At 38.4% G+C, this 25,749-nt stretch overlaps 1 protein-coding gene and 1 pseudogene across 1 annotated transcript in view; both read right to left on the reverse strand.

Moving 5' to 3' along the window:
* The window catches only part of AGBL1 (ATP/GTP binding protein like 1), an 868,369-nt gene that overhangs the window by 342,328 nt on the left and 500,292 nt on the right, over positions 1-25,749 (reverse strand). The window lies entirely within an intron of this gene.
* On the reverse strand, positions 1,255-20,238 carry LOC114035445 (annotated as a pseudogene).

A 25,749-nucleotide genomic window follows, 5' to 3' on the forward strand; every position in this document is an offset into this window, starting at 1 on the left:
TGAGAAGGAATTTAATTCAAAAGATACTGTGGAGGTAAAAACAGCATTATTCGGCAACTGATTGTATCTGGGGAATAAGGAAGAATGAACCTGGGAGACTGAAAAAATGATAGTACCTTTAACAAGAGTAGGGAAATTTGGAAGAGGGATGTACTGGAAAAGGAGAAAGATAGCTCTTTTTTGGACATAGTAGGTTTGAGGTGCCTCTGGGACATCCAGTTTGTCCAATAGGCAATCGGTATAGTAGGATTTAATCCTAGGAGAGAGCCTGGAGCTGGATATATAGATCTGGGATTCATCAGCATAGTGATGATAATTAAATTCATGGCTGATGATTTGGTCACCAAGTGAAAGAGTGTATGTAGAAAGATGATTGGAGGGCTTAGGACAAAGGTTTGTGGAAAATTCAGTTAGGATATATGATCTATATGATTAACTAACAAAGGAGTAGTTAGACTGGTAGAAGAATTGAGAGAGAGAGCGGTGTCACAGAAATCTAGAGGGAAGGAGAGAGTGGCCAACTGTTTAATACAGCAGATAGAATGAGGATTTTAAAACAAACCTTCAGATTTGGCAATTAAGAGATTATTGGTAACTCTGGAGAGAAAAGTTTCAACAGAGTGATGATGTTGGAAGTTAGATTGCAAAGGGTTGAGGAGTATATGAGAGAAGAAGCAGAAGCAGAAAGAATAGAAAGCATGGAGGGAGGGAGATGGGAAGGAAGGGAAGAAAGAAGGAAAGCAGGAAGCAAAGAAGAAAGGAAGAGAAAAAGAGAGGGAGGGAGGGAAGGAAGGAAGAAGAGAAGTAATCATTGTTATTTGCACATCTTTGGGAAACACAAAGCTTTCAACAGAAATTATGATTATTATAACTTGCCCCAAATTAAAGAAACATTTTGCTTATGCTGCCAGTGTTCCTAGAGCACTGTATCATAGAGAAAACATCACCTCTGCCTCACGGGCTTTAAACTAATTGCATGTATTTGCTATACATGAAAATTGATCAACAGTGAATTGAACACATCTTGTGCCCCTGCCAAGCCAATCTCTGGATACCCAGGCACCTGCACTCTCAGAATGTGGAGTTACAACAAGTGGATTTTAAAATGCTAAGTGGGCTGCTGGAAAAACAGAAGCATGTTTTCTGTAGCATTTGGATAGGCTGGGTCTATGACTCACTTTTTTAAAAAAAATTTTATTAAAAATCGTTACAGAAGAGCTTTGGGCACACCATTCCAGGTGTCACAGATTCCCGTTATGCAGTGGGCACTGGCTGGGGCATATCTGGTTGCTCTGCCTTCCCACTCTTCTGCTCTGAGATGGGGGTGGTAGGAAGAATCTCATTCTTGGGCTCTATGATGCCCACGTGATTGGGCAGGGCCTTCTTAGGGCCAATCTTGTCACCCGGGTCCCAGGGCAACATGATTTTGACTTTAATTCCCAATACACTCCATCTGAGAAGGATGTGGCACACAGCTGTGTCAAGGTAATAGTTGACGGGGTCTCCACTGTGGATCATCAGGCCATCCACAAACTTCATGGACTTGGCCCTCTGGCCTCTGAGCTTACCAGACACCACCACCTCACATCAATTTGCTCCACTCTCCATAATGAATTGGAGGACACTAGAGCAGGCTCTACACACAGCAGGAGTTTATAACACAGGGACTCATCCTGGGCAATAGCAGAGAGCTCTGGTGGCCACCTCAGCATACAGCTCTATACTGGCTTCAGGGAAGCCAAACCTCTTCTGAACTGCAGCAGTCAGTTCACAAATCTGGTGACCCTTCTCCCCAAGAACATTCTGAGTCCTGTTGGCCAAGATGATGATTTCTGTCCTGGTTGGGGTAACTCAAACCTCCACCCCAGAATTGCCATCCTCAGCCAGCAGCCTGGTGAGAAACTCATTCAACTCAGCTTTGAAGATGCCATCAGCAACAAACTACCTCTTTTTGGAGATCTGCACTGCTATCTTTCACTGACAGGAAAGTTTGACTCACTTTTTAAAGAGACTATTCACTGAATGGGTATTGCCTCACTTGAAGTGAGAACCTGAAAAGCCCTTAGCTTAAATGGGCCAAGGTGTCCCACTGCATCCTGGGCCATCTCCTGTCATCCTGATCAATATCTGGCCACTGGACCCAGATGGCTCTGGAGGAGAAAGTGAGGCTAGTGACTTTGCACAGCCCTCTCACACTCAAATGAAAATCAATTGAAAATCATGTCATCACCTCCCTGATGTCATGGTCCTCTTCTAGAATGAAGGACAAACCACACAAATGTGTTGGCATGAATAAAGTCAGAATAAGGAGGAAATAAAAAAAAGAACCATGGTAGAAGTCTGAGCAGAGACTCCGTTGCCTGCGGCCTCTCCCAGGACACAGGGTTCTTAGCTCTTTATGAAAAGGATCACCAAAGTGTAGAAAACAAGATTATAGTAATTTTACTCTAAAACAAAGCAATAACAGCAAAAAGGAATATAATTTTAGTCTTCACACTATTATATTCCTTTGCTTTTATTTATTTATCTGCCAGAAAATTAGAGAGAAGAAGTCAAAAAATAGAATTTTGACATGAGAGGTAATTCCATTCATGAGAACCAATGGACTTAATGGGAAAGAAAATTACTGAGATTTACCAAAAGTCACTGAAAGGACTTATAAGGCATTTCTAACTCTAAATCAGATAGATCTCTGGAACAACGTACTGTATTTACCTGTAGACACAAATGAACAATTTTAATGTTAGCTTGGGGCACTTCCCTTTAATTCAGTTTGGAGGGTCATAGCCCCATTTATTTCCAAAAGGCTGTTAGCCCTTACTGCATCCTAACAGATAGGACCTGAAATGGCCTAGAGATGGACCTAAGGAGATAAAATCCTACAGTCAAGAAAGGCTTAGACACTATGAGAGCAGTGAAGGAAAACATAGTAGAGACAATGTGCCTGACAGGGAATAGAGTGATGACACCACCAGAAGACATCAGCAACTCCATAGTATCAAAAGTATAACATGCCCTAGCTGTATATATGCCCTAATCACCAGTGTCTCTGTGTGCCTTCCATGTGGGTTCTGGTCACAGGTGATCCTGACGTGTTCCTTCATGCATGTTATCAGATCACATGAATTACTTATGTACATATCCTATATGTGTATTTCTTGGTCATATGTATTCTCTGTGTCCAACCCTCTCATTGCTTATGTAGTAACCTGTTGGAGAGTGTATCCCAAAAATGCATGGGGAGAATCTTCTGTTGTCACATTACCTGCTATTCTATTTGGTTAAATCTATTTTATTTAAACTAACACAACCTCTATCTGGTTAATAAAGTAAATATATTAGCGTAGTCTCATGATTTATGACCTGAATGGGTGCTGATCCTTGGAGTATATAGAATATTGGGTAGACTAGGGAGGGGGGAGCCTCAGTTGAGACAGTGGATGTTTCAGGGGCCATAGATCTTTTGGAAACTATTGATACTGAGTCCCTGGAAGATGTAAATGTATGATTTGGACAGATCTGAGCACCCCCTGGTGTTTGTACCAGAAAAGACAATGCTCAAGGAGAGAATCCAATGAACCACAACATTTGTATATGATAGTGGAAAAGTCATTGTATAATGGCACATAATCAAATTTCTACCTCATAAGATCTTAATGTTCCCTCTCAAGCTGTAAATAAACTGATAAAGGAAAAGTAGGAAGGGGAGATAGATGGAAGCATGATGGCATATAAAGTAGGAAGGTATATGACATACTGGAAATAGCGCTGAATTGGGAACCTGGAGACAAGAGTACTAGTTCTGATTTCCATTTCCTGGCTGTATGACCTCAGCAAGTCAATTTGTCTTTCAACTTCAATGTCCTCATGTGAAAAATGAGAGATTTAGACTAGAGCAGGGGTTCTTAACCTGGGGTCCATGAACTTGTTTTTTTTTTTTTTTTAAATGGTAACATAATTCAGTTGAAATGGTTTCCTATATAATCTTAAGTATTTCAATTCATACATTGAAAAAATATTATTCTTGGAAGGGGTCCATTGGTTTTGCCAAATTGCCAACAGGGTTCATGAAGCTAAAAAGGTCAAGAACCTCTGAAATAGATGATACCTAAGATTCTACTGAAAAAGGTGGCAATGAATTGCAAGTTTAAGAAAAAATAAGAGGAAATATTTTCTACATAGCTGTCTCCCTTTCCTTCTCTTTCTTCATACTTAAACGTTCCTGTTTGGTGCCACCCACAAAACGATAATAGCTACTGCTTTCAGAATGATTGTCACAGCAGGTACCAATCCCTGGAATATTTGTTTTCCTAATCAAGTTGTAATGCAGTTAACCTTTAATAACAAGGCATCTACAGAGTTTAGAGTGGTTCAATATTTAACCATTTCCAGCAAGTTTCCTATAAATTCATGAATAAACCTGGACCTTATTGGTTTTAGCTGTTAAAGGCCCTGAACATGGGCTTTTCTCATACTTTTATTCTGCAACTTCACTTGGAAATGAAATTGGGGTTGTCGAGACATCAGGGTAGCACAAAGCAGAGATTCCTGAAAGTTTCCAGTGTTGCAATCTCCCATAGCCTAGGGTTGTCTCAGCTTCTCATTTGATTTCAACTATTACAGACATTGCTACTCAAGGAAAAGCTTCACATAATCTCTGCCTCACCATGGCTGACTAGTTTGGTAGGGGCAGGCCATCATGAAAGCCTCACCATGAAGGGGACGGGGAGGTGAATTACTCTAATGCTCCTCAGAGGAGAACTTAACCGACACTTAGAGGAAAAGAATTAAATGAAAAAAGGAAGCAAGAATGAGAGAGAGTTTGTATTGCTCTTTTTCAAATCCATTCAAGCAGTGGGTGCTCAAAATGTAAATGAGGTTAGTTAATAAAGACATCCTAAAAGGCAAGCCTGTGGCCTTTATAACCTCAAACTGCGTACCAGGAATCTCTGCAGTATTTTTGTTGTTGTTTGTTTGTTTGTTTGTTTTATCTTCAGTGGATGTTCATTGAGTGCCTAGAATGTGCTAAATACTGTACAGATGATTAGAACTCTGGGGTGAATTTCATTCTATGTATTCTTATGGTAGTTCTTCCTGGATTTGATGCCTGACTTTGTCAATTTCTTTAACTAACTGTTCAAACACGGTCTCATTTATAACAGAAGTCCACCTTTCATGGATGTTTTCAAAGTACTTAAGTGAAAAATCACTAGATGAAGTCAAGGTAGAACCTGTCCCAGTTTTGTATTTGTTTTTTTCCCTGGTTTCTGGGAGTAAGAGACACTGATACTCATTAAAAAAAAAAAAAGGTGATAGACCATATTTATCTGCAGCAGCTGAGGGACAAAGGGGAAATATCATCGTGATTAAAGAGGAGTTCGAAATTAGTTCACTCTTCTTTCAACCCACCAGATAGGCCTGATCTATTGGAAAGCAGAGCAAGGCTGTGGTCACTAGGGGAGTAGCATAGATAGGGTGAATCAACCCATTAGGAGCAATAAGGGTAAAATTTGGGCGCTTTTATTAGCTTTGATTTGTGTTGCTTGCAGGGCTCAAGTGCAGAGTTTATAAAAAAGAGAGGGAGAGAGTCAAGCAGTTATAGATTGTGTAGTGCTCAGTACTATGGTTTATATTTGATGTCTGTAAAGGTTTTATTGGATTATTGATAGCATGTTTTCTCGACTGAACACAGAAGCCCCTGTTGGGCTTTGAAAAAAATATGGGGAGGCTGGGATTTGCAGCTCTGCTACATAGGGTTGAGGGGGGCAGGGATTCTGTACCTGAAATTTTCATAAGCCTAAAGATAGGAGCAGAAGAAGGGTGGAGAAGGGGAAGAGTACAGAATGTTGATGAGTAAATAGACTACAGTATAAGCTGAAATTACTCAACAGAAGTTCAGAATGCATAATAAGCCAGAATCCAATTGTCTCATTTTTATAAACTAATTCAACCCCTGAGATATTGGCTTTTAATTTATTGATACTAGATTATAATTGAGGAGCTATTTTGTGATTGATAAGAAAGGTAAAATCTCAGAAATCAGCAATAGCTTGGTGCCCTTACTATGCATACTAGTTTTGAACAGGTTCATGAGTATAGAAATGGGATCCTTTGAGATAAAATGGGCTCTATATATGTTTTGTCATATAAATTAAACAATTATTCAGGTCAATCAAAGAATGGGGAAATGTATCCATACACATAGGGAATAATGATCAAGATTCTCCCAAAGGAGACTGTCGGTATCCAAAATGAATCAAAAGAGAGGTCAACATATCCAATTAAATTGGATATTTATGAGTTTTGTTTTTCCAAGTATCTTGTAGAATACTGGGTTTGGAGGTAGAGGAGCCTGGGGAAACTCTCAGAACTTCCATATTCTACCCCTATGACCTTAAAATAAGTCATTTATGCTCTTCAACTTCAGTATCCTAATAAATACAATGTTGGTGTTAGATTAGATGATCTCTGATGTTTCTTAAAATGCTAAATTTATAAAGCTACATGCCAGGTACTGTACTAGGAAATGGGAATTTAAACAGAAAAATTAAACAACTTTTACCATTAAAGAGTTAAATTTTATTGGGGAAGGTGATACAATGTACACAGGTAAGTAATTAAAAAGCATATATAAGGTAATTTCAAGAGGTAAATGGAAATCATATGATCACAGACTCAGAACTGGAAAGGATATCAGAGATAATTTAATCTAACCCCTTCATTTTAAAGAAAAAAAAATGCTAAAATCCAGAAAGTAATGATGAAGGTCACACAAGTTTTAAGTGTCAGAGGCAGGATTCAAACTCCAGTCCTCCTAGTGGACTTCCTAAATGAGAATCAAGAATTAATTGACCTAATTTTCTGTTTTGTTGGCTTCTTAGTGATTTTCTTCCTTCCCTTGCCTTCCCTTGCCTTGCCTTCCCCTCCCTTCTCTTCCTTTCCCACACCTTCCCTTCTCACACTTTCCCCTACCCCTTCCCCTAGTCCTTTCCATACCCTCTCCCCCTCCCTTTCCTCTTCCTCTTTTCCAGAATATACTGGCCATCACAGAACATCAGAATCAAGTCTCCTTGACTATTCTTGCCAGGAATGTACTCCTTGCAAATATATTTCTCACCTCTTTAGACTCTGACCAAATCTAGTGTTCTTTTCAATGTACTATGAAACTCTAAATTCATTTCACCATCACTACATATGCTGTATAGAATCTTCTTCCTAGATCTATAAAGCCAGAGAGAAGAACCCAGGAAAAGATGTCCACTCCTATTACAACCTTTGTTATTAGGTGTCAGAAGACATAGCTTCATATTTTGGCTACTGCCACCATGCATCCCTCTCTGGGATTCGTTTTTCTCTTTCCTAAAATGTGGGAGATTGGAGTAGATGACCTCTCAATCCCTTACAAACTCAAAGGGCAAGCTTCTCACATGTGGACCTGAAGAAAACCAACTTGGGAAGGGAGGGAGGGAGGGGGAGGAGGTAGAGATTGTCCTACTATGTAAGGAGTCACATCAACCGCTATTGATTTTCCCGTTTCTCAAAGAGAAAGCCATATCAGAGGAACTAGAGAACTGTCTGCTCTTGGGACTCAGTAAGAGATGGCCAGGTAGGAGGGCTCATTCACTTCCATCCCTTTCCCATCATTCCCTTTGATCTTAAAATGAGACCCAAGCCAGGGGAGTTTGTTTTCAAGCAGTGGTGTCAGCATTGTTATTCTGATACAGTTTTCTCCCTCTCTCAACTTGTCACATTTAGGAGAGGGATAGGCAATAATAGTGAAGATCTTTTCATTTTTTTATGCTGTCTTGGGTAATGAAACCTCATTCACCTAAAGTAAAGTTGGATAAGAAAAGCAACAAACCGAGCCTCTCCTTCATTCTTCCTCCAGCCTCTGAAGGATTCACATATGGAATACAATCTATTTCAGTGAAATGTTATTCACCCACAAACACCCTTTGTGATTATGGTCTATAGGCTTAAGTGATGGTAAGTCAGGCAGGTCACCTAGGAATGAGGCAGTAGTGGGCAATTGGAGAATAGGCAAAGAATCTAGGACATCAGAACAGACCATATAGACTTGTAAGAGATTTTATTATGTTCTCAGAGAAAGGAAGAGAAAGGCATTAAGTACCTTGCAGAGGGCATGAAGTATAATATAAAGATAGGCAAAGAGGAAGGGATGAAGAGGGACCCAGTAGTTTAGGGAAAGGAGAAAAAACCAGGGGTGGGGGAGGTGAGAAATATATTTGTAAGTACATCCCTGGCAAGAATAGTCAGGGAGATTAGATTCTAATGTTCTGTGATGGCCAATATATTCCAAGGAAGGTGAAGTGGAAAAAAGGGGAAAGTGAAGGGAAAGGAAAAGGGAAAAGAAGGGAAGGGAATACAAGAGAAGAGAAGGCAAGGAAGAAAGAAAATCACTAAGAAGCAAACAAAACAGAAACTTAGGTCACTTAATTCTTGACTCTTATTTAGGAAGTAGGACACCTCACAAACACTTACCTGATTTACTGGGTCCTTGTTAGGCCCTTTTTCATTGCAACTCCCTATATTCTATATTATGACCTCTTTGAGGCTTCTAATGTCAATTTCACATATCTTTCATGAAATTCCCCTTTTCATTTCATTCACATTCTAAAAACCTTCAGTAGCTTCCCATTATTATTGCCATTTGTATTTCTATTGTCTATAGTACATTAAAATTTGACAAAATCTATAATTTAAAATATATTTTAAAAACTATTTTGATATAATTCATTTCCTTTATAATCCTATTTATTTTATGCATTTAAAAACATTATTCTATGAAAGATTCAAAGGATTCCATCAGACAGCCAAAGTGGTCCATGACATGAAAGAGATTAGGAACCTTTGCCCTATAGGATAATGTCCAAATATCTTATCTTGTCATTCAAAGTCTACTTTTCTTCCTTTCCAAATTTATAGTCTACAACTATAGATTTCAGTCATCCTCTCCAGATAGACTGATTATTGTTTGTTCTGTGAATGTACCATGGACATTCCTACCACCATCCCATCATGTAATTGTTATATCCCCTCTCTGAGTGTCAGTTTTTTCATCTATAAAGTGAGGTATCTGTGAAAAGTGACAAACAAGGAAGGGTTACATGACAGAATTGAAGAGAACTCTCAATCCTATATGTATACATACAGGTTTGAATACATACATACATACATACATACATACATACATACATACATATATATATATATAGGATTGAATACATACATACATACATACACACACACACACACACATATATATATTTTTTATTCCTGGACCATAAATCAGTGGGTCAGGAATTCTCTTTCAGCTGATAATTAAGTATGCAAAGCTAAAAACAATGACAACAGCAATAACAACAACACCTGGGCTTCTGGTATATACTGTATGTAGAGATCCATAGATCAATACATGAATGCAAAATTAGTGTTTTGGTCACTTATTAATGAGTTGAGTCAGAGAGAAACAATGAGCAAACGATTAGAAAGTGACATAACTATGGGAGTTAAAAGTAGATGGCCGTTCATATGTTAATAGTTGTGCTCAGATATAGATCCTCAGAGGGTCGAGCTCCTGCCTGAGATGAACCTGGATTTAAGAAATAGAGTAGTAAAGATTAATGTGGTTCACAGAGGCGGTGCCTCTGTGCATTTATATGATGATCCTAAGTGTGCCTTCCCCAGTGGGTAATTCTAATATTTGATGATGGTTATGAAAAAGTACAAAACAGAGGCTAGATGCTATATGAATGGCATCATCTTTTTTCCCTTAATACACCCTGTATAGGAAAAGAGAGCAACTGAGTTGAGGGAGAGGGGAAAAGAGAATACCCGAGAAAACTCAGAGGTAGATCATCAGTGTATATGTACAATTATTTCCAAGAGAGGTTGGATTACATCAACTATAAGGTCCCTTCCACTTTTAAATCCCAGGATCCTATGTTTTCTCTGCCTGGAGTGTCTTCACATCACTCTGCTGATGTCAAGTCTCCTAAACTCCAAGACCAAGCTCAAGACCCACCTCATCCATTTGGCATTTCCTGCTCCTCCCAACTTACAAAGATCTCTTCCTTCTCTAACATTTCATTCAACACCTACTGTTGACGCCATTCACTTTGCGTTTGAGCATGTATTACCTCCTGGTATATCTTTGAGATGGCTCAAACACAAATTAGCAATGTGACTCAGAATATGTCATTTAATCTCTCTCATCCTCAGTTTCCTCATCTGTAAAATGGGGATAACAATAGCACCTACCTCCCAGGATTGTTATGAGGTGCTTTGCAAAGCTTAAAACACTAAATAACTGTTATAATTATTGGTGGTATCTAGATGACATGGTGGAAAGAGCACTGGGCCTGGAGTCAGGAAGATCTGAGATCAATTCTATTCTCAGACACTTCCTAGAAGTGTGACCTTAGGCCATTCACTTGACCTCTGTTTGTCTCAGTTTCTTCATCTGTAAATTGGGATAAGAATTAGTACCTCAGACCTCCCAGGAATGCCATAAGGATCAAATGACATAATATTTGTAAAGGGCTCGGTACCATGACTGGCACATCATAGGCGACAAATAAATGAGCTATTATTATTGTTGTTATTTTGTGACATTTAAATCATTAAATCTGGAAATAAAGTTTCTTTTAACCAATTTGGCCTATGTGTGAGGTCAGTTGGAGGGGAGTTCCAGTCTCTTTAATGTTGAATTGGTGAGAGTGGGGTGCCCATTCTAGCATAGCCTGAGCTAGAAATCTTATTAGTCTATTTAACTATTTGTTCCTGCCACCCTTTATGCAATCAGAGAATTTTAGAACCAAAAAGATACCTAATGGAGGATGTAATTCAACTCTTTATTTTACAGATGAAAAACTGACCTTGAGTCTTGCTTCTCCCCAACTCCCACCAATATACTGTAAGTAGAGACATAGCAGTACAAAACCATAGAATCCCAGGGCTGGAAGGAATCTCAGAGACAATCTAGCTGAAACAATACCTCAACAAGAAGTCTCTTAGAAGGCAACTAGGTGGTACAGTTAACAGAGGGTTAGATATGGAGTCAGGAAGATCTACATTCAAATTCAGCCTCAGATACTTACTAAACTGGTGACCCTGGGCAAGTCACTTAACCCCTCTCAGTCTCATCTTCATCATACATAAAACTCAGCTCACTGATGTGTTTCAGGATCAAATAAGATAAAATATGTAAAGAGCTCTGCAAAACTTAAACCCCTAAAACAATACTAGCAATAATAATAATAACAATTATTGTTTTTACTATTATTATTATTATTACAATGAGTGGTCATCTAGCCTTTTCTTCTTTGCAGTTTCCACCCATTATAGCTAATTCTGCCTTCTGAGGACAAGAAGAACAAATCTAATCCCTCCTTCACATAATCATCCTTCAAATATTGAGCCAGGTATTATGCTTAACCACCCACTCCTAATCCTCACTAGAAATCTTCTCACAGCAGAACATCACTAGTTCATTTAAGTAATTGTCATATAGTATGATCTCAAGACACCTCACCATCCTGGTAGCCCTCCTCTGGACATTTTCATCTTATCTATGTCATTCCTAAAGTAAATACAATATAACAGATGTAGCCATGCCTCTGACATATACTGGCTGTGTGACCCCGGGGGAGGCATTTGACTTCTTGGTGCTTTTGGCCATTCTCTAAGAAAAAAATTGCCAAGAAGTTGCCAACTGGCATTGGTAGAGCAAGTCTCTCACTACAACTCCTCACGCCAATGCCACATGTCCAATGACTATACCTGAAATGTATCATGATGGGAAGGCCCATGTCATATTTTTTTTATCTTTACCATTACCAAAACCAGTGCTCTTGAACATAGTAGTCCCTTAATATTTATTGAATTGTGTTGAGATCTAATATAGTTAAGTGACTACTTTTCTAAGACAATGATTCAGGACTTGAGCACAGATTATAAAATCATCATTCTGAAGCTTTGCCTGATACCATATATGAACCTATAGGAGAAAGTTGATCACATAAGTATAGGAGGCATCACCTCAAAGTGATAGAAAAAAGAAAAATGGAGCTAAAATGCTTTACTTTTAAGATCAAAAAGAAGGAGAAACAACAATGCCCCATCTCTTGTCAATTAGCCTGTAGGCTAACCTTTGGAAGAGAAAACAGAAAGCTTGATTGTAGGTATCACAGAATCTCAGGCGTAAAAGAAATCTCAGAGGCCAGTTAGTCCAAAGGCCAGTTAGTTCATCCTATCCCTGATACTGAAGTATCCCTTCTGAAACATCCCTGAGAAGTTATCACCTGGTCTCAGCTGGAAGACATCTAGACAGATGTAACTCTAGAAACAGCCCCTTGTCCATTTGTATAGTTTTAATAATTAGGATATTATTATTTGAATATTATCATCTCTGTTTTTAAAATTCAGAAACTGAAGATCAGAAAAGCTAATTGGTTGATGAGTGTTACATAGTAGACAAACGTTAGAGGTAAGAGTTTAGTGTCCACAAAGCAAAGCCATCATATTAGAAGCAGGAGAAGAGGGAATTGATGGTACCTTCCAGTTAAGGAGGATGTCCTCAGGCCCAACATGACTTTTATAGGGACATTTGATTTTTGCCACTTAACTAAAATCAACAAAACCAGACATAAAAGCTTCTGTCTGGCTTGTTTGCTTCAGTCATGTATTTCAGTATGACTCTCAAAAGAACCATTTGTGTGGGATTACTCATAATGCTCAAAATTATGGTAATGCTTTCCCACTCCAGATGCATATTAGATTGACAGTGTTAAAAATTTGTCAAAGTAAAAAATGAAAAAAAATGATGATGTAAGACAGAGCAATAAATATTTGGAGCCTCTGAAATCTGCCAAAAAGCAGACCAAAATTGTCCAGGGAAGAACAATGGTACTGGGTATTATTCAATGAAGCTTTAATAAAAGTTCCATACTCAAGCAGAAAATAGTACCTGACTGACATGAAGTCAAAAGACACCCATGAAACACAATAAAATTTAAACTTGAATTGAAAACTAGAAAGTTTGGGGCATTGTTTGTTTTTATTTTTTTTGTTTTGTTTGTTTGTTCTGATACACAGTGTCAGAAATTTTCCTGCTCATGCTTTCTGGGGTTCAAGGTTATTAACACCCATTTTATTTTTGTTGAAAAATATCATGAGAAAGAAAGCGAGTGACCATTATTGCTAAGGCAAATGGAAAGAACATATGATCTTCCTATCACTACTATATGGGCCAGATCCTCCTAGCACATGGCCTACTTTCTGGGAAGAAGTTAAATATGGCTAGAAGCTACATCAATTCTTTCACAACCCTAGTATATTTTAAGTAGGGCTCTGGGGAACAGGGTCAACTCTAGGCAAAAAAAAAAATGCCTTGTAGGCAAAGTTTTACATTTGATGGTTTCTTCCCTATCTCTGCCTGTTACTCCACCCTCTTGCAATTTAAAATTCTTTGCTCTGACACCTTTTTAATCTATCCCCAGATGCTTCTCTCTCTGGAGTCATAATTGCCATGCCCATATCCTTACCCAGCATCTTCTACTGGTAAACTAGTTACCCAGGGTTCCTTGCTCCTTTGTACTCCCAGCCCCAATTCTACTGAAATGTAACAGTATTATTTTTCATGCCCTCAGAGCTAATGTCTTTATGCTTTGCAAGCTGTCAACAAGACATTAAATAATCTATACTATACACTAATAGAATACCAGAGGAGATTTCTAGGTTTCTCTTTGCTTTCTCAGTAATATTTTTCTCTAAACTTTTCAGTTCACATGATTTACAAATAGGAGAAGGAAAAGATTGCTTGAAAGGTAAAGTTGACTCAAGTGTTTGGAACAAGATTGGAAAGTAGAAGTTTTAGTATAGTCAGAGGACATTATCTTAATCAGTAAGACTCCAGGGGTGAAACCTGGAAGTTTCTATGGATGACAGCATGAAGATGAAATGGTGTAATAGAAATGAACGATGAACTGTGAATCAGGAAATCAGAGATCCAATCCCAATTACAATCCATTGGGCAAACTTTTTTAACAATTCTTGGATTTAGTTGCTTCATCTGTAAAATGAAGCAGTCAGACTAGATGACTTTGAAGATCATTTCTGATAGATAACTGGCTCAAATAGTCATCTATCATTCTTCAGAGCAATTTGTGAGGGATATACTGGTAAGTACTGAATTACTGAGTAACAGAGGACTAAATGATGTCGATCAAACAATCAACAAGAATTTATGAATGGCCTACTATGTGTCTGGTATTATGCTAGATATTCGGTGTGTAAATAAAAAAGTGAAACAGATCCTTTCTTCAAGTTGCTCCTATTCTATCAGAGGTGATAATGTGTATATAGATATACAAAGAATAGATCCAATGTGATTTGGGGGAAGAGTAGAACCTGAAGGGATGAGGGGAGGAAGAAAGGCCTTATAGAAAAAATGACATCTTATCTGAAATTAAAGAGTGGGCTTTCAAAGAGGAGGAGGAAGAAACTAGAATGAATTGTAATCTCCAGTAGCACAAAAGACAGCAAGTTTCTCTAGATTTTTATAACAATACGTGATAATGATAGTCAAAACAAGAAGCAGCCAACACATTTCCTGGTCTTTTCATTTCAGCTCTAATTCCCCTAAATATTTAGTATCCCTGGCTAGTTCCTTTCCTTTTTGTAACCCATTTGTGAATAGAGTTACTATATCAACTCACTTGGAAGGAATACCATTAGTCATAAAAATGTCAAAGTCATCTGTAACTTTTATTGATGCAAATAAATTAAGAAATAAACCCATTAAAAGGTAAATATGTGGTGGGTCAAACTTGGAGAATTAATTTAAAAGTTAGGAAAGGGAGTAGAACTATTTCCTTGGGCAGAGATGGTTTTATTTTGTTTAGGTTTTTTTGTTTTTGTTTTTGTTTTTTGGCAATTGGGGTTAAGTGACTTGCCCAGGGTCACACAACTAGTAAGTGTTGAGTGTCAAGTGTTTGGTCTGAGGCCAAATTTGAACTCAGGTCCTCCTGACTTCAGGATCGGTACTCTATCCACTGTGCCACCTAGATGCCCCTTGTTTAGTTTTAAAATACTAGTTTAGAATGACTCTACAAGTTGTGAAATCTATAAAGTTATCAAAATTTGGACAAGGCCATCTGGTCACTGGCAGATGAATGTGCCAGGCAATAATCTGAATACATAAGGAGAACATCTAGGTTTTGTGCTAGACAAAATAACAACATGAAAGTCATAGGTTTTGCAACTAACAGATATACACACTAATAGTAGGAGTGTGACATCTAACATTATTAGTGTGCCAATCCAAGAGAATCTTCAGAGTGAGGTTTATCTCAATGGTCTAACTCCAAGCTTTTTGGGTTGATTTTTGTTTGTTTGTTTTGTTTTGTTTTAGTTGATGGTATTTTGATGGGATACATACTCATAATCACAGAATAAATTAGTTATTAGGAATTTTCTAATACACAGAGAGCTTTCTAGAACTATGGAACAATTAATAAGACTATTAATTATCATCAAATAAAGGGCAGTATAAAGAAAAATAGACATAATTTCTATGTGGAATATTCAGCTAACTTTTGTTAACTACTCAGAATACATATGGAAACCATAAAAGGTCTTATATGGGGTCAGGCTGCTAAAACAGTTATGTGTTTTATGCTTTAGGGTTTTCACTGAGGCGTTCACGATAGGAGTGGGGGAGAAAAGTGAACCCCAGAACAAACTGTCTCTTTTTCCCTGACTTTATCCCAGGATAAACACTATTTCCTTCCTTCCTTTGTGTCTGCTCTTCTCTATAGAAGCTTCTCTTAGGATAATTAGATTATAGATGATCTTACAGACGAGGAAACCAAAGCTCAGAGAATTTAAGTGACCTACCCAAGGTAACACATGGAGTACCAGGGCTCAACCCTATGTCTTCTGACATCAAATCTAGTACTGATTTTTTTTCTCCTCCAAATAACTTTGCTCCTCTTCCTACAAGTTTTTTTCCTTATGACTGTCTAAAACTATCAAGCTAGAACTACTGAGGGAAGAAGAAAGCAGTTAGAGTGAGATTGCTCTCTGAGGTTGGTTATACTGCAGCTGCCACCATTGCTACTTCCCCATCTCTTGCTAACAGAGCACAGTAATGTCGCTCGCTTTGTCCTTCGCTCTCATTACCTGGTACCTGCTCCTTGGCTTTTCCAGAAGACAGAAACGTGAAATTATCTGGGCTACAGCCCTCTGGCTACTGGCCAATCCCTGAAGAAACTCAAAAGGGGATTATATCTGAACACATCCTTTACTTTGAAGAGAAAGAAGAAGAAACAGAGCCTACCACATTCTCACAATGGCATTGACAGACATGTCAAAGATTCAGATAAAGGACACTTTACAGCTGCACTTGCCTGATGTCCATAAAACCAAAATGTATATTGGCCACTACAGTTTTCATTTTTGTTTCTCAGCTGGGCTACTGATGGAATCTATGACAGATAGCACTTTTAGGGTGGCTGGCACAGCAGAATTTATCCAGCACAGCATGGGAAGTTACTGTCTCTCTCTGGGTTGTACTAAAAATGAAAGGAGGAAGGAGAAAGTGGCTAACAAGGACAAGCTGGGTAGAATTTGTCTCCTGGTCTCCTTTCCAGGATCTGGCCAGATGGCAGATACACTGAATAGGATAAGAATGGGGAAGGACAGAAAGAAAAAAAATGAAGTCACTGTGGCACAATGCAGCAGAATCAAGATAGTTTGGAGTCAAAGGATATTAGTCTGAATATCAGCTCTGTTTCCTATGTATGTGACCTTGGGAGTATTACTTAACCTCTCTGTGTATCAGTTTCCTCATCTATAAAGTTGAGGGTGAGGGGGGGGCGTTGATAGCTGCTAAAGTCCCTTCCAGTCCTAAACCAATGATCCTATAATCTTGTTTATATGTCATAATGGCCTGGGGTCAGCTTGCTTTCATAGGATTCATAGCACTTAGAACTAGAAAGGACTTTAAGTAATATCTAGTTCAACTCCTTAACTTACAGATGAAGAGACGGGGTGAAGAGAGTCTATAAGTGACTTTTCCAAGGTCATGCAAGGAAAATCAGGATTCTGACTACAAATGCAATGATCTTTCTATTACATCACAGCAGCATTCACCAGTTATAGGAAGAGTGTACTACTAAGGGAGGGAGGGAGGGAGAGAATAGAGAAGAGAAGGAAGGAAGGAAGGAAGGAAGTAATATTTTTAGGGAAATTCACATGAAAATATATACAAAGTGATTTTTGGAGAGAAGGCATTTTGATAATAATAGAACAAAAGTTCCAGAGGATGGAAAGATGAAGTAGAATGGGAAATAACTATGGGAGGAAAGGGGCTAGCCAATGAGGATGGGCAGGAAGAGGAGCAGGGAGTAGTTTTCAGGGCAAGAAACATAAACTTAGATAACTTAGGATCCAGAATCTCAGGGATGCTGAATGGAGCCATTTCTTCACAGAAACAGTGGAAACTTGGATTTGATTATCAGTCAAGAGCAAGAGATGGAGGGGTGGTGAATGTGGGCAGTCAAGGTGATGGGGGTTGTTGTTGTTACTATTGCTGTTATTCATTCTACTAGTAGTTCTTATTAGTCAGCGATGGTTTATTCAGTTTGTGGCTTTTAACAGTCTCCTACATGGATTACTGATCATCAGCCTTCTGGGGATGCTGAGGTGATATGTGTAGTAGGAGTAAGGTCCCTGAAGAAGCTAAAGGCTTGAGAAGCAAGTCCTCCAAAGTTATAAATCAGCTTTAGTTGAAAACAAAAGGCAAGCTTATCTTTATAAGTAGACAGCCACTTGGATATGATTTCAGGGGCAGATCCTGTCTAAAATTATTCTTCCATTCCACTAGTGCATGAAGATAATAGCGTTGGAGATAGTCAGATAGTCCAATAGAAAGAATGCTGACCTAGGCAGTTTGGCTTCAAGCCTTCCTTTTTCCACTATGTGATCTTGATAAAGAAACATAATCTCTCTGGGTCTTATTTTTGTTTTCTCTAAAATAAAGGAATCATAGAATACTAGAATGTGAGAGTTGGAGGGGACCTTAAATATCAACTAATTCCATAACTTCCTGTTACAAATAAAATCACTGAGGCCCAGAAAGATTATGACTCACTCATATTATTGAGTGATGAAATTATAGATATACCATCCAGTACTATGAGTTGATAATTTATATAGATTTGAAATCATATTACGATGAAGGAGCATTAAGAATTATAGGCAAGAGAAGAGTCAGAAAAAGTGTAGGTAGAAGCCTGATGACTCCATAGGGAAACTTTTATTCTGGTGACAGCCCTAGTCACTATCCAGAGCTTTAGTCACTTGTGCAGAGTCATGTAAAACCAGAATATGCAAAGGTGATTTTTTTAGACACAGTTGAAAATGAAAGAGTTAGCCAGAGGTAAAACTAAGGAATGGGAGACATTCATCTTTAGTTTTGTCTAGAGTCAAGAAAATCTGACCTCAGGCACTTATTTATTACTTGTGTGACACTGGACAAGTCATTTAATATCTGTTTGTCTCAATTTCTTCAGCTGTAAAATGGAGCTAATAATAATAACACCTACCTCCCGGGGCTGTTGTGAGGATCAAATCAGATATTTGTAAAATAAATTTAATAAATGCTTCTCTCCTTCTTCCTTTCCTTCCTTTTTCTTCCTCTTCTTTCCTTCATTACTTCCTTCTTTCCTTCTTCCCTCCCTCCCTATGTGCCTCTCTTCATCCCTTCTTCCCCCTTCTTTCCTTCCTTCCTTCCTTCCTTCCTTCTCTTCTCTATTCTCTCCCTCCCTCCCTCCCTTAGTAGTACACTCTTCCTATAACTGGTGAAGGCTGCTGTGATGTAATAGAAAGATCATTGCATTTGTAGTCAGAATCCTGATTTTCCTTGCATGACCTTGGAAAAGTCACTTATAGACTCTCTTCACCCCGTCTCTTCATCTGTAAATTAAGGAGTTGAACTAGATATTACTTAAAGTCCTTTCTAGTTCTAAGTGCTATGAATCCTATGAAAGCAAGCTGACCCCAGGCCATTATGACATATAAACAAGATTATAGGATCATTGGTTTAGGACTGGAAGGGACTTTAGCAGCTATCAACGCCCCCCCCCCACCCTCACTTCCTTCCAAATATTACTTCTTTAGTTCTGGTTTGATGATGGAATGGAATGAAGCAATCAAAGGAAATTGGATATTTAACAAAGGAGAATTACTTTGTACTTTGTTGCTGTTGTTGTTGATGTTGTTGTTAATGTTCAGTCATTTCAGTCATGTCCAACACTTTGTGGTTCCATTTGGGGTTTTCTTGGCAAAGATATTGGAGTGGTTTGCCATGTCCTTATCCAGCTCATTTTACAGATGATTAACTGAGGCAAACAGGGTTAAGAGGAGTCTTCTTGACTTCAGGTCCACCACTGTATCCACTGTGCCACTTAGCTACCTACTTTGTATTAACACTGCAAAAATATGCAACAAGGTTAACCTGACACTTAGACTCTATACTCAGTTGGGAAACACATCTTGGCAGTGGGTCATCAGAGTATAGTGACTCTCACAGTTTTCAGCACTTAAAAGACTGAGAAGGGATTTTCTGCTTCTGGGAACCAAGATGGTGGAGTAAGAAGTAAGTTGCTCTCATTCTCCTTTATTGACCTCTGAAAGCCCAGAAAATACTGACCCAGCCTGGAATAGCTGAGCCAGCAAAAAGACAGGGCACAGCACTCTTGTAGCCCAGGAAGCTTTGGGAATTTACAGGAAAGGCCTATCTCGCTCTGGTGGAGGGGGAGCAGTACAGAACAGGAGGCATCCCAATAAGCTAGCAGCAAGCCCCACCTCAGCATACCAGGGGGAGATCCTGAGACTCGTGGTAGTGGAGCAAGCAAGCTCCAACACCAGGAATCCTCCCTCCCCTGCCCCATGAATGCCTCAGTACAGTCAAGGGAACCAGTAGACACCAGCTCAGAAAACCACCATGTGTAATCCTGTTCTCCAGCAGCCAAATCATCCAGTGCATCACCACAGCTCTGGGAAGTACAACTCCAGGAGGCAAAGCTACAGGCTGATAGACATCCTTAAGCAGCAAAACATTCTTCTGCAAGGCCAGGTGAGCAGGAGCCAAAGAAAGGAATGAAAGGCCCAGGTGAGCAGGCATCCCCCAGAGACCAATCTCCTCACCCACATCCCAAGAGCTCCAGTATTGCTGACTACAGACCAGCACCAGGTAAGCAGGCAAAACCCTACAACCTCCAACTGCCAGCACCTGAGATCCCAGCACACAAAGACAGTGACCAGGTCCTGGGCCTCCAGGACAAGAAGCTTGGGTAAGTGCCCCCTGCACTCTAGCAGGAGAGCTCAACTTTTAAAAAAATGTCAAGAAATAGGCAAACACCATGAGCAAAAAGCAGAAACAGACAATGACCTTAGATTCTTATTTTGGGAACAGGGAAGATCAAGGCACAAATTCAGAAGAGGACAACATTGTCAATATATTCACATCTGAAACCTCAAATGGGAGTATGAACTGATCTTGGAAGAGCTCAAAAAGGATTTTAAAAGTCGAATAAGAGGGGTAGAAGAAAAATTGGTAAAATAAATGAGAGGTATGTAAGAGAGAGTCAGTAGCTTGGAAAAGGAAAGACAAAAATTAACTGTAGAAAACAAGTCCTTAAAAAAATACAATTGACCAAATGGGAAAAAAAAAGTACACTGAAGAAAGCAACTCCTTAAAAAGTAGAATTGGCCAAATGGAAAAGGAGGTACAAAATCTAATCAAAGAAAAGAATTCATTAAAAATTAGAATTGGGCAAGTGAAAGCTAATGACTCTATGAGAGATCAAGAATCAGTTAAATAGAAACAAAAGAATGAAAAAAATAGAAGAAAATTTAAAATATCTCATTGGTAAAACAATTGACCTAGAAAATAGATCCAGAAGAAACAGTTTAAAAATTATTGGTCTACCTGAAAACCACGATAAAAAAAAATGGAGCCTGGACAACATCTTTCATGAAATCATCAAAGAAAACTGCCCTGCAGCCCTAGAACCAGAAGGTAAAATATTCATTGAAAAAATCCACCAATCACCTCATGAAAGAGATCCCTAATTGAAAATGTCAAGAAATATTGTAGCCAAATTCCAAAATTACCAGAACAAAGAGAAAATACTGCAAGTAACCAGAAAGAAACAATTTAAATATCATGGAATCACAGTCAGGATTACACAGGACCTTGCAACTTCTACATTAAAAGATCAGAGGGCATGGAATATGATATTCCCTAAGGCAAAGTAGCTTGGATTACAACCAAGGATCAACTACCCAGCAAAATTGAACATAATATTCAGAGGAGGAGGTGGACATTCTACAAAATAGGGGACTTCCAAACCTTTCTGATGAAAAGACCAGAGCTCAACAGAAAATTTGACTTTCAAATAAAAGACTCAAGAGAGGCATAAAAAGGTAAACAAGAAAGGAAAAAAGAAAACAACAATATGTTATTAATAAGGGCAAACTATTTATATCCCTACAAGGGAAGATGACACTTGTAACTCTTGAGAATTATATTGTTATTATGACATTTAAAAGGAGTGTACTTAGAGGGTAGGGGTATAAGTTAATCTTAATGTAATGATAAAAAAAATCTAATTAAGTGGTGAAAAGAGATTGTACTGGGATAAGAGGAAAGGAGAAGGAAGACAAGGGTAAATTACATCATATGAAAAGGCACAAAAACCTAACACCCTAGAGGGAAAGAAGGAAGGGAGATGAGCATTGTTTGAACCTTACTCTCATCAGATTTGGTTCAAAGAGGGAATAACACAATCAATTAAGTATAGAAATCTAACTTACCCTATAGGAAGTAGGTGGGGAAAGGGAAAAGAAAAAGGAGGGTGTGAAGAGAAGGAAGGGAAGAAGTAGAAAGGGTAAAGGGGAAGAAAAGGGAGGGGGCTAATAAAAGGGAGGGCAGACTGAGGGAGGTGGTAGTCCAAAGCAAAACTCTAGTGAGGAGGAAAAGGGAGAAAAGAGAGAGAAAAGCATAAACGGGGGAAAATACGGTGGAGAAAAATACACAGAACTCATCATTATAGTGAATGTGAATGGAATGAACTCTCCCATAAAATGGAAATGGATAGCAGAGTGGATTAAGAACCATAATCCTGCAATATGTTATTTACAAGAAATACATTTAAAGCAGAGGGATACACACAGAGTAAAAATAAAAGACTGGAGTAGACTATACTATGCTTCAGCTAAAGTAAAAAAAAAATGAGGGGTAGCAATCTTGATCTCAGACAAAGCAAAACCAAAAATAGAACTAATTAAAAGAGATAAGGAAGGAAACTACATCCTGCTAAAAGGCACCATAGACAAGTAATATCATTACTAAACATATATGCACCAAGTGGTATAGCATCCAATTTCTTAAAGGAGAAGTTAAGGGAGATACAGGAAGAAATAGACAACAAAACTATACTAGTGGGGGACCTCAACATCCCTCTCTCAGAACTAGATAAATTTAACTACAAATTAACAAGAAAGAAGTTAAGGAGAAGAATGGAATTTTAGAAAAGTCTGAGGCAACCAGACTCCATGTGGTTGGGACATTTTATGCTCCTAAATTACTAGGAAGCCCAGTCAGAGAAGCTGAGGTCAATCAGGTCCAGGACTTTGCCCTAAGTATACACCATGTTTACAGTGAAGGGAGGGAGGAGGAGAGAGGAAAAGAAATTGTGTCCTAGAAGATGAGACCAAACCAGGCCCTGGGGGCAGCTTTATCCTATCACACATACCTTTATTAAATGACCTCCAGTGGCTTTTTATTACCTCCAGAATGAATTTTTTTTTAAATTATCTGACTTTTAAAGCCCTTAACAACCTGGTCCCTTCCTACCTGTCTAGTCTTCCTACACTTTACTCCTCTCCACACACTCTAGAATACAGTCACACCAGGCTACTTGCTGTTCCTCTCCCATGACACTCCATCACCTTTCTCCATTCATTTTCATTGATTGACTAATCCCCATGCTTATTATATTTTTCCTCCCCATATCTGCCTTATAGCTTCCCTTGCTTCCCTCAATAGTCAACTCAAATCCCATCTTCTATAATATGCCTTTCATAGACCTTTACTGTCCCATCTATCTCACATTCCTCTACCCTCTTCATTGCTAGTGCCTTTTCTTTGATATTACTTTCCTTAAGAATTTCCTTTCTTGTTTTTTTTTTAAACTCTTGCTTCATTTTTCTAGTCAGCTATGTAATAGTTGTGCAAAATCCCCCCTCCCTTTTCCTGAGTCTCCACTTGCAGCTGTTATGGAGTTTGGGTTATTTATCTTTTCAGCTTTAGTTCCTGAATTGGAGTTTGAGGTGCAGCCAGGTCTAACTCCTACTATACTTTTGAGTGGGGAGATAGGCCATCCTTGGTCTTGATCTGTGACTAGCAAGCTACACGTTTTCCACTTCTACTAATATTCGTGCTGAGCCTGTTGGAGAGACTACTTTTCTATTTGCCACTGGGCTTCTGACTGATCCTTTGTGCATTTTGGGGGTGAAAATGTCATGAATTGCAGTTTTTCATTGGCTTGTATATGAGCAAACTTTAGAGGTTTGCTGGAATAGGCATGTGGGAGCTGAGCAACTTATCTCCAGTATCTTTGCTAAGAAATTCCCAAATGGGATCATGAAGAGCTGGAAGTGACTGATCAACTAAAGAACAATAAAGCAAATTTTATTCCATTTGTAGAAATTCAATCTCCATTTCAGCTGTAGAAGGCTAGAACTCAATACAGTATATCCTCTAGTTCAGTGGTGTCACACTCAAATATAAATGGGGGGGCCACAAAATGGTACATAAGGACTCTGGGTGCATATTGACTCAGAAAACCACATATTAACATTATTTGTGCCATATTGTATTTCATTAATTTTGTTAAATATTTCCCAATTATATTTTAATCTGCTCCCTACTGCATTCTCATGTGAACAATGCTTGATCCCCTGCTTTAGTTGATTCTTCCTTCTTTTTATGGAATAAATTATCATTAAGACAAAACAAGAAATGAGTGGCTACTTTTCTATTGACAGAAAGCTAGCGCATATTTGGACAATTGATTCATCCATAGCTACCACACCAGGCTTTGTGAGTTGCTCCTGGAACTCTTTGTTTATTTCTTCTTTCTGCCCAAGTGGTCTATAGTATAATCCAACAACAAAACCACTCCATCTGATCCTTATCCAAATGTATTCTACTATGCTTCCTGACTCTGGTTCCCCAGTTTCCTCATGTGACTTGAACTTAATATACAATGCTATTGCACTCCACTCTTCTTTTAGCTATCCTATTTCTTCTGAATAAGTAGAGCCATTCAGAGCCATGTTCAATTTTATTCTACCAAGTCTAATTTATACCTATGAGGTCAAATTTATCAGCCTGTATTAGTTCTTGTAATGGCTGGCAGATTTTATCTTTTTTTTTTTAATTCTCTCATATCCAGGTACCTTCCTAAATGTGAATCACAGATTTTTTTTCAGAGTTGAAAGGGGCTATGGTGGCCATCTCATCTGTTCTATAGCAGAAATTATCTCTTCTCTAACAAAATTGGCAAATGATAATCCACCTCAAAGACTTTCAATGAGGGGGAACCTACTCTGACCTGAGATAACCCATTCCTCTTTTTAAGATAGTTGTTAGGATGTTTCTGCCTAAGCCTATATATATATGCATATGTATATATGTATATGTACTTATGTATATAGATACAAACATATATTAATATCTATATCTATATTTGCAGTTTCATCCATTGCTACCAAAGATTCTCTCAGCACAGAGATTTACATATTATCTTTTTTTATAAACAAATCAAGACCATACAAATGGATATCCATATAAACTACTTAATGGCTAAATTTTAAGGTGCTTATATGAGTGTCCCTCTGCCCTCATTAGAAAACTGAAGAATTAGACACTGATTTTTGTCAAAAAACTTAAGCACCCTATTGTAAGTTACATATAAGTATCTGCCATTGCTATCCTGTTCATGTATTTATTAATGTAATGCTAATTAGTATTGTTAATGAGAATTCTAACAGAAGGGTAATAAGCAGGATCCTGATGCAAATTGTTCTTCATCTGTTTTTTTTCTTTTTGGCAATGAATTGATTAGAGCCTGAAATGAAGCAAATGTAATACCATAAATATGTAAAGGAAACTACAGAATTGTTTTTTTTTTCCTCCCCTGTTTCCTGGGCATTCATTTCAGTGTAATGTGGATTTATTCAGCACTGAGCTGGGAAGTCAGTACAATAAAAATGACTTAATATAAACATAAAAATCAAACCTTTGTATACTGGACCATGCTGGTTATTACCTATCTCCATCCTTTTCCTGATTCTTAATGGAAACAAATAGGTGTTGGCAATTGATTCAGAGACATTTCTTTTTTGTCTATGTTTGCATCTGGCTAGGTTTGGGTACTAGGATTAGGTTCAATTGCATAAAACTCAACTATCTAGTGTTAGATATTCCCATAAACTGAAAAAAAGAAAATTGACAGTGTACCTTTGTCTCACAGCCTCCACCTTCTTCCTTCCTCCCTCTTATCTCACCTGTTCTCTTCCTATTTCTCCTCTCCTCTCTTTTCCTCACTCCCTCTTCTCCCCATCTCAATGTGAATGCCTTTTTCATTCCCATTC

This window comes from Vombatus ursinus, unplaced genomic scaffold (assembly GCF_900497805.2).
Source record: "Vombatus ursinus unplaced genomic scaffold, bare-nosed wombat genome assembly UNPS02009205.1, whole genome shotgun sequence".
NCBI lineage: Eukaryota > Metazoa > Chordata > Mammalia > Diprotodontia > Vombatidae > Vombatus > Vombatus ursinus.